A 10,029-nucleotide genomic window follows, 5' to 3' on the forward strand; every position below is an offset into this window, starting at 1 on the left:
CAGGAGCCGGCAGCGGCGGCCGTGGTTGCCGCCCGGCGCTTGCACAATCGCGATGCCGGGCGGGCGAGGTCCCTGAGTGCGGGCCCAGAAAAGCTGCCGGCGTCTGCCAGGGCCCCGGGGAGCCCGCGCGTCTCCCGGGGAGCCAGATACCCCCAGCCTGGACTGAAGTGTATTTCCTCCCCCCCCCTTTTTTTTTTGAAGGAAGTTTGGCTTTCTGCGCCTCCCAGGGTGGGGAGGATTTGAGTCTTACTGAAATGCACCAGAAGAGGAGACTTTCTTAACTTGAGCAAGAAGGGGAGTTTGTAGAATTTCCTTCCTGCTGTTTCATGTTTGGTTGTTTTGCAGATTAAATGAATTAATGCACGTAAAGCGGCAACAACGAAGCCTTGTCTATAGTCAACAGTCAATAAAAATTAGTTGCTGTTGTTACTTCTTTAGGAAGTTAGGAAATGCGCCTTGAGAGCGTGGCTTGCACCAACGATGCTTGAATTCGGGCTGGGCCACCTCCCCTGTGTCCACTGCCCGCCTCTGTTCTTGTACACCGACTACCTTGTGCAAAGGAGGGGCACACAGAGCTTGAAACCACCGCCCCCAGTACTCCCCCTCTCCCCCAAGGTGCGTCCTAGGCAGGTCCAGTGACAAACATACACAATTTCTAGAGTTATCGCGGCCGGCAAGAGTAGAACTCACTTTGCTAATTCAGGAACGGAAGTTGGAGATTTTTGTTGATTGTTTTAAAGTGGCTCGAATCCTTTCAACCTGATCCAATACAAAACTACCACCAGCCAGGGAGGAGCGGAGGGACATTCTGTTTCCTCGCCCTGCTTTTCAGTTACGTGTCTCAGTCATTTTTGCCCCGAGTGTTGGCAAATCCTTCCCTGGTAAATTCTTTTGTAAGCCTCTAGTTTGTTTCTTAAAAATCTTTTGCAGTCCAACTTAAGCTTTAACACCATCATTTCTGATTTGTCTGGAGGGGCTAATGACTGTTTATGTTAATAAAAATAATAGCTATTGATATATACTAAACTTTATGAATCTTATACATATTTATATATACATTGTATGGTATATATGTTACAGCATACACTATAGATTATGTTATATGCAATACACACTAAATATACATAATATAGTATAGATTGCATACAGTATGTAGATTCCATATGTTATATAATATTCTCATGAAAGCTTTCTAGGGCTTATGATAAGTCAGGCACTGAGCTAGACATTTTACATCATTTTTTCCATTTAGTTCGCATCTCAGCCCAATGTCAATAAAATGAAATAAAATAAAAAACAAAAAAAAATCAAAGACAAACAAACAAAAAAACCCTTGACTCTTACAGAGCTAAATAATTTGCCCAATGTCACAGACATTACTATTGGCTCAGGTGGGATTCAGACCCAATATTTTCTGATTCTAGGCTGGGCCCTAAATAATACACCCATATACATCATGCTATGTTATGTCACTTTTTCTTAAACCAGAGTGTCTCAGAATATTGGAAGTATTTCTTAAATGCGAATTATCACCAAGAGGAAAGTGGGGGGGATCAGAATGCCTACCATGTCAGTATGTGTGGGGCAGTGTGAGGCAAACGTTTTATGTGCTGACGGTGGTGAAAAAGAATAGCTCTGGCTGAGTGTAGCGGCTCACGCCTGTAATCCCAGCACTTTGGGAGGCCGAGGTGGGCGGATCACCTGAGGTCGGGAGTTCGAGACCAGCCTGGCCAACATGGTGAAAGCCCATCTCTACCAAAAATACAAAAATTAGCCGGGTGTGGTGGTGCATGCCTGTAATCCCAGCTACTCAGGAGACTGAGGCAGGAGAATCGCTTAAACCTGGGAGGCGGAGGTTACAGTGAGCCAAGATCGCGCCACTGCACTCCAGCCTGGGCGACAGAGTAAGACTCTGTCAAAAAAAAAAAAAAAAAAAAAAAAAAAAAGCTCTAAACAGAAGGTCTATATTTTTCACTACTGTGTACCTTGATTCTGGTGAGGTGCTTGGACACAGTGAATGGTCTATTGTTATTTCAACTATTGAGCAATTTTCCCAATTATTCTTTCTTTTCCTTCTCTTTTGGCAGATATGCACAAGGAGAAGAGGAAATAATTTCAGATTTGCTAGGTTTTTCTAAGAGTTTCATGCTATATAGCTTTATATACTCTAAATAGATATTTAAATATATGGGCAATGATTAGTTACATGATAGCTAAAAAGAAAATTCCTGTTTCAGGGATATTGGTTTCTCATGTTCAGTGGAGAAAATCCCCAGTAATTTTTAGACCGGATTGCAGAGGAAAGCAAGACTAGTTCTTTGAAACTTCATTGACCCCAATACATACCTGTCCTTGAGAAGTATGATTAAATTCAAAATGACTATTTTTGATCCCGCTTCCAGGAATTCACTATTCCTCATTTGTCCTCATCCTTCACTCACTACTTAGCCTCTATGAGTCATCCGGACAGGGATCTTGCTAGGAATTACTAATGAGAGATCTTGAAATGCCTCATAAATGCCTGCCATCATTACTGAGACAGGCTCAGGCCCTCTGTTTTGCTCTGGGAAATCTTACCAAGTCCTGGAATGGATAATTAGACTTCAGCCCTCATACCAAGGGACCACCCATGACAACATGTGTGTGTGAGTTCACACACCTGTGTACACATGTATAATGAGGGTGGGGTGGAGGAGCCTGTAGGAGTTCAAGGGCTGGTTTCTCTGCACTGGAAAATACAAAACACTTTCAAGTATATGCAATAGCAATATAGTTTTGTGCTTAAAACTGCTTAGGCCTGGCATGATGGCTCACGCCTGTAATTCCAGCAATTTGGAAGGGTGAGGCAGGCGGATCACTTGAGGTCAGGAGTTCAAGACCAGCCTGGCCAACATGGTGAAACCCTATCTCTACTAAAAAATACAAAAATTAGCCAGATGTTGTGGCAGATGCCTGTAATCCCAGCTACACGGGAGGCTAAGGCAGGAGGATTGCTTGAACCCGGGAGGTGAAGGTTGCAGTGAGCTGAGATCATGCAACTGCACTCCATCCTAGGCGACAGAGCAAGACTCCATCTCAAAAAAAACAAACACAAAAAACTTTGCCTAAACTGGGGCGTGAGTACTAGATCCACTTTCCGATTGCGGAAACCTGGAGGACTTACTTGCCACATTTGTTAAATGGACAGTGTTGGTTCCAACCTCATGGTAAAGTTCAAGCTTCATGGAAACAGGAGTAGTAACAATAGCCAATTTCATGGGGTTGCTGTGAGAACACTGCAAATAAAATTCCTACCACAGTACAGTGCCCAGCAAATATGACCTTGTAGCTTTACTGTATTGCATGCCTTGGTTTTTTCAAAGTCCACAGAAGGGAGGCAATTTAGATGTCTCTGACTCAAGAAACTGTGTACTTGAATAAAGCCAAAGGAAGATTAGCAATGAAATGCTGGTGCATTCAAATCCCAGCTCAGCCACTGAGCAGCTAGAAAAACCAGGGACAATTTACTCGTCTCTCTCTCGGCCTTAGTTTCCTCTTCTCAAAAGTGGCGATCAGGACGGGTGCAGTGGCTCACACCTGTAATCCCAGCACTTTGGGAGGCCAAGGCAGGCGGATCACCTGAGGTCAGAGTTCGAGACCAACCTGGCCAACATGGCGAACTCCCGTCTCTACTAAAAATACAAAAATTAGCTGGGCATGGTGGTGGGTGCCTGTAATTCCAGCTGCTTGGTAGGCTGAAGCAGGAGAATCACTTGAACCTGGGAGGTCGAGGTTGCAGTGAGCCGAGATAGCGCCACTGCACTCTAGTCTGGGCGACAGAGTGAGACTCCATCTCAAAAAAAAAAAATGGTGATCATGGTAGTTCCCACTCCATAGGGTTTTTCTGAGGATGACAAAGCACTGAAAGTCCCTAGCACACGTGCTCACTGTTAATGTCATTAAGAACTACAGGAACTGGGCTGTCAAATAATTAAGGTCATAATCTTTATTACATGTGTCTTGGAGTTCTTTGCCCAATTAGACAAACCTTCTTGAAATTATAGGCCTTTTTTTTTTGTCTTTGTTTTTGTTTCTCCTAAAGCAGATGACACAGTGCTGTTTATGTTGGCCAGCACCCAATAAGCAAATAATGGGAAATTGATTATTGATTATTTCCTCATTCCCAAGTGAAAAGGAGAAAGGTTAGTATCAATGTATTCTTTGTTTTCTGAGGAAATCGTTGGGAATCCTGGAGGGCTTTATGTGTGGGTCATCTAGAAAATAGTTCTATATGGCAAAAACAATAGTTTTGGTCTCAAAAGCTTGGGCTGAAAGCATGGCTTCACCACTCATTAGCTGTGTGATCTTGGGCAAGTCATTTAACTTCTCTGAGTCTAGTTTCCTTAATGGTAAAATTGGAGGTTACTATACCTGTGTCTCAGGAAGGTCAAGATAAATACTAAAAATATTAGACAAAACACGATTGTCTACACTAAAATCTGTTTGGCCTCTGTACTTGATTGATAATTTCTGAGTAGAATTCAGTCATGTTGGTAAATTAAAGTTATATTACAGGTATGGAAAAATGGACCTTAAGTGCTTTAAAATGCAGTTCCGGGTGGGGCGGGGTGGGGGGAACTTTTCAACAGATTTATCACTGAAAGAGCTGCTTTATTGCAAAGGAGATGAGAAATACAGTATGCACACTCAAGTTTATGAATCATTCCACCATTACTACAAATTATAACTTATTAAGGAACTACTATGTGTGTGGCAGACATTGTATTGTCTCCACCCACACAACAACGCTGTAAGGTAAGTTTTGTTATTTTCCATTTTATAATGACAAAACCTCACTTTCTTACAGAGTTTAAGCCAGACCTGGGTTGAATCTACCCTGTTACATATTACCATTGTTACCTTGTCCTCATCTATAAACTAGAAATCATAACAGTGTCTCTTACATATTATTATAGTATTATAATTATAATAATATTATATAGTTACTGCCCTGTAACTTAAAGTCTAGCTTGCTTCAAGATGCCAGCTTCCTGAGGACAGGAAGACTGTCTGTCTTACCCTCTGCTGTATTCCTAGCACCTATAGCTATGCCCAGATCCGTTTAGGTATACTCAAGAAATGTTTGTCAAATAATACTATTGCAAAAATAACAGCGATTAAGTGCCTTACTTGTTATAACTGTACTTGTTCAATTGAGTCTATCTTTCTGTTAAACTTAGCTCCTGGTAAAAAGGTGTGTCTAACTGCAAACCTTATATATAAAGAAGCATTTTCCTTTGTTTTTTTCCTATTTTCAAAATATCTAGTAAAATAGAGATCTGTGTGAGACAGATGTGCACTCTTTAACGGGTTATCTCCACATGAAAACAGAGAATTTATTAAATGAATTAATATGTGTAAAATATTTGGGAAGATATAGATATAGTATAACTACTGATTTAGAGCCAAGCGAAGCCAGCTAATGAAAAATATCCATTGATTTTTTAAATGTTCCAATGGTGCCATACATGTTTCATAATTTAGTTTTAAAATTACATAATCACATAGATACCTATTTTATCCTTTCTTGCATGATATGACTTGGCTAATACCATCAGAGTGAAAACTGGGGAAATTCCATGACAGGATTATTATTGTTGATTCATTTGGACCCAAAGTATAGTTTGCTCTGCTCCTATATGTCAAAATCCTGCCTCCACATAGCATCTTATTGGTGTTGACTTGGACAGCATTCTGCAGCATGATTGAGCTTAGGATGCATTTTTGCCAGAGCTTTAATATGAACCAACAAGCATACACCTTGATAGGAAATTGGCACCTAAAGGCACCTGGTGGAAAGTACCTCTGTGGTTAGATGAGTAAACTCCAGGAGTGAATAGGGATATCCGGTTTTTTGTTTATGAACATAAAGTGGCGAACAAAACAATTCCAAGCCAAGAAAAGTCTGGAAGTATCCTTTTATCTTTGGGAAAAAAAAAATCAGTTAGCAGAGTACTTATGCAGTCTTTGTGCAGTAGCAATTGCCAAACACCCCTCACAATCCAGATTTTATTACTTGATTTTTCACCAACAGAGAACAGCGATGTAACCTCCTTCTGATTTTTGTGCCATATGAAACAGTGGTGTTCACAGCATTGAGGAGGAAGTTTCTCAGAGTTCAGCCCTATTGCAGCTTGCATGGAATAATTTGGGATCTTACCTGTTTATGTGAATATTCACAGATTCCTTTAGAATAATGGGACTTTCCATTGAAAAATAATGTAATGTGAATTTCCAGTGATTTATTGATTTGTTTTATACTCTGTCCAATTAGAATTCTTTGAAAGTGGAATCAGTCCAGAGACGGTTATTGAGCATCTACTATGTGCCAGGCACCATTCCTAGCACTAGGGATACAGTGATGGGCAAAGCAGACCAGGCACCTAGCTTTTTGGAGCTCAAATTCTACTGGGGAAGACAGATCACACACATGTAAACAAAGAAATAGTATAATTTCAGGTAGGCATAAAACTAACATTTGAGCTCAGACTTAAATTGCGGGAAATGGTCAGCTTCACTAAGGCTTGGAGGAAAAGAGGCAGGGGGCCTCTCTCAGCATCTTGAGCTCAAGGTGTAAAGAGAACCACGAAGAGAATAACAAAAAGGATGCTGATCAGATGCATAAATATATTTAATATTTATTCTAAAGACAAAGAGGTCATATTCCCTACTCCCATCTCTAAATCTAATTATCAAATGGCTCCTGGTTGGCATGCTTTCATGTTGCAGAGGTGTTTTATTTTTTCAAGATCATTTTGTTTAGTGGCACAGGTGTGAAAGTTAAGAGACTTTAAATAGACATGAAGCTCTTAAAATAAGAAATAAACTGAATAACGTCATTAGGATTACCTTCTTTATTTCCACCAGTTCACAGGTGCAACAAGGTTCTATGGGCTAAGCATAAGAAGAATGTAAACGTTGGTCAATTTCTCAAACACTGCAGATTACATTTAGAAGTTATTTGAAGGCCATTTGATCAGCCAAACACAGCACAGACACCCTTGAGCACCTGCAAGGTTAGAAGCACATGGCTAGCCTCTGTTCTTGTCCCTGAGGAATCTACTTGTTCTCAAATCATGTGTTTAAAATGAAACAGAGCTGGAGTCTGTGTGATGAACTTCCTTGGGTTTTACCTGTCCAGCAACCAAGATCTCGTCTTCTGATTGCTGAGTGGTTCACATAGGCTAATCTCACCCTACAAGGCAAAGCCCATGATTTAGGACCAATCCACACATTCCTTCCTCTTGGCTAAAGTTGAGTGCATCCATCTGGGATGAACTCATGTTCCAGGTTAGTCAGATCAGAGTGAATGTGGAGACTTTTGCTGGAGCAACTAGGAAACAGAAGACTCTTTCCCCTGGGAAGGTTACTTGAGGCCCTTGATTTGCTGGGGCCACCAAGTAGAGAAGGCTAGCCTCATGGCAAAGCCAGCACAAAGGAGAGCAAAACTAAAAGAGGAGATGGAGGACAGGGAAGAGAAGGGAATGTCAGATCCTCATGCCATCGTTCAGGGCATTCATCCATCTCTGGATTTCCTGTACATGAGCCAACAAATTCCTCATGTTGCTTATTCCACTTTGATCTGAGTTTCTCCTCTTGTGATTTGAAGAATACTGACTGATATAGTAATTCTAACCTATATATTGCTATTTGGATTTTATTTATTTTTAATGATAAGAAACATTATCTGGGACTAGGAAAGGGTATAATCTTTCTGGCCTCAAGCAATTTAATGGAGCATAATTATGCATGGACCTAGCTAGAGATCCCAGTCCTGAAATCAACAGTATTTTATTTCTTTATTTTTGTTCATTTTACATAGATGTTCTATCCAGTATGCTTTTCAAAAATATATTTAATTGTTGGTTTGGAGGCATAATGTGGTGGCTACACACGTGGGCTCCAGATTAGGTTGCCACCTTCATTTTTTCACTTTTCAGCTGTGTGAGCCTCTCTGAAGATTCTTTTTTAAATTGGGGGAAGCAATATTTACCTCGTAGCGTTATTGTAAGGATTAAGTAGGATAATATAAGTCAATTACTTAGCACAGTGCTGTCAGAGGGTAGGCTCTTATTTAAATTAGCTCTTATTATTATTCAATTGATAATATATGGCCCATCTGATGTCACGTGCTTTAATCTGGTATTATTTGTGTTTATCACATATACTTCCCTCACAAATCAACCACAAGCTATCTGTTACTTTGTCTTTCCCTTTAGGTATCTCTATTGGAGATGAACACATGTTCAATACACGTGGCCTGCCTGAGTCATTAGCAAAGTGTCCAACAACTCTGAGGTACTGAAAAATGAAATGACTAGTTAACGTAGATTGAGAGTCCACATGCCAGTCACATCTCGTCTCACTTAAATCTCCCACCAAACTTCTAAAAAAGATGCAGCCGAGATCATGAAACTCAGGAGGACACCAAGTCACACAGCACTCAGTTGTGATTTGAACCCCCGGGGATCCCTGACTCCTGAGCCATCACCCTTGTTCACATTGAGACTGCCTGTATCCCTGCCTTTCCACAAAGAATATTCATAACTTGTAGGGCTTAAAATGCACGCCCATGACTTGGATATGAAAAAGAATAACTATTTTCTATGACTGGCTTCATCTGGCTGTGTAACCCCTATTCCTGTTGTGCCACCCTTGGGTAAATACCTTGGAGTAGAATAGCTGGCTCCTCTTGTGGTTGGGTGTTTAGCTGTTTAAGAAACTGTTGAGCTGTTTCCCAATGTGATTGTACGTTTTCACATTCCTACCAGCAGCATAGGAAAGTTCTGATCCCTCTACATCCTCCCGAACACTCCTTGTGATCTTCTAAATTTTAGCCATTCTATTAGGTGCAGAGTTCTATTTATTGAGTCAGTTTTTATGTTGTGATTTTTCAGGAAATCTGTCCATTTTTTTCTAAGACATTGAATCATTGACATATAATTGTTTATCATATGTCTTTATTATCTTTTTAATGTCTGTTAAAGCTGTAATTATATCCCCTCTGTTATTCCTGATGTTGTTTTTGTTTGTATGTGTTTCTCTTTTCTTTTTTTCTTTCATTAGTCTTACCTTGGGTTTATCTATTATAGTCATCTTTTCAAAGATCCAACTTTATGAAATTTCTCTTTGTTTACTATTTCACAGATTTTTGCTATGATATTTATGACTTCACTTATTCATTCTGTTTTGCTCTTAAGCTCCCAATATTTGGACACTGTTATGGATATCTTATCTTGTATGGTTATTGATTTCCAATTTAATTCCAGTGTAACCGGAGAACATACTCTTAAATCTTTTAATCTTTTAAAATATATTGAGACTTATTTTTTCGATCCAGCACTTAGTTTATCTGGGGGAATATGCCATTGAGCACTGAAAATGAAAATGTATTTTGCAGTTGTTGAGTGTAGTGTTCTACAAATATCAACTGGGTTGTTTTCCATTTATTCCTTCTGTTGTTGTTGGTACTACTGCTGTTAGAATATTGCTCTATTCTTGCCTTTTTGGAGGGGGTTAATCAAATCTTTAAGCATTCCATTTTATTTATTTGATTGTCTTCTTTGCTATAACTCTTATTTGTTTATTTTTGGTTGTCTAGGGTAAATAATTTGCATTCAGAATGTATCAAAGTCCATTTAGAGTCAAAAGATGTCATGGCCTTCAACAGTACAATTCTAGTTACACATCCCATTTTTTTGTGTGTTCTTGTTATTATATCCTTTACTTCTACTTACGTTGTAGATTCCAGCTTACAATGCTTTGAATTTTGCTTTAGTTCTTTTAAGAAAATTACAGGAATTACAGGAAGCATAACTTTTTATGTTTAGCCATTTATTGAACATTTCTGGTGCTGCTCCCTCCCATTGAAGATCCACTTTATCTTTCTTTCAGCCAGAAGAACATCTGTTAGCCTTTCTGGGACTCTCGTCTGCTTTTTCACTTAATCCAGCAGTTTGGGAACAGCATCAGGCCTCTTGTTTTGTTTCC

This window comes from Pan paniscus, chromosome 21 (assembly GCF_029289425.2).
Source record: "Pan paniscus chromosome 21, NHGRI_mPanPan1-v2.0_pri, whole genome shotgun sequence".
In the NCBI taxonomy this organism is placed as follows: domain Eukaryota; kingdom Metazoa; phylum Chordata; class Mammalia; order Primates; family Hominidae; genus Pan; species Pan paniscus.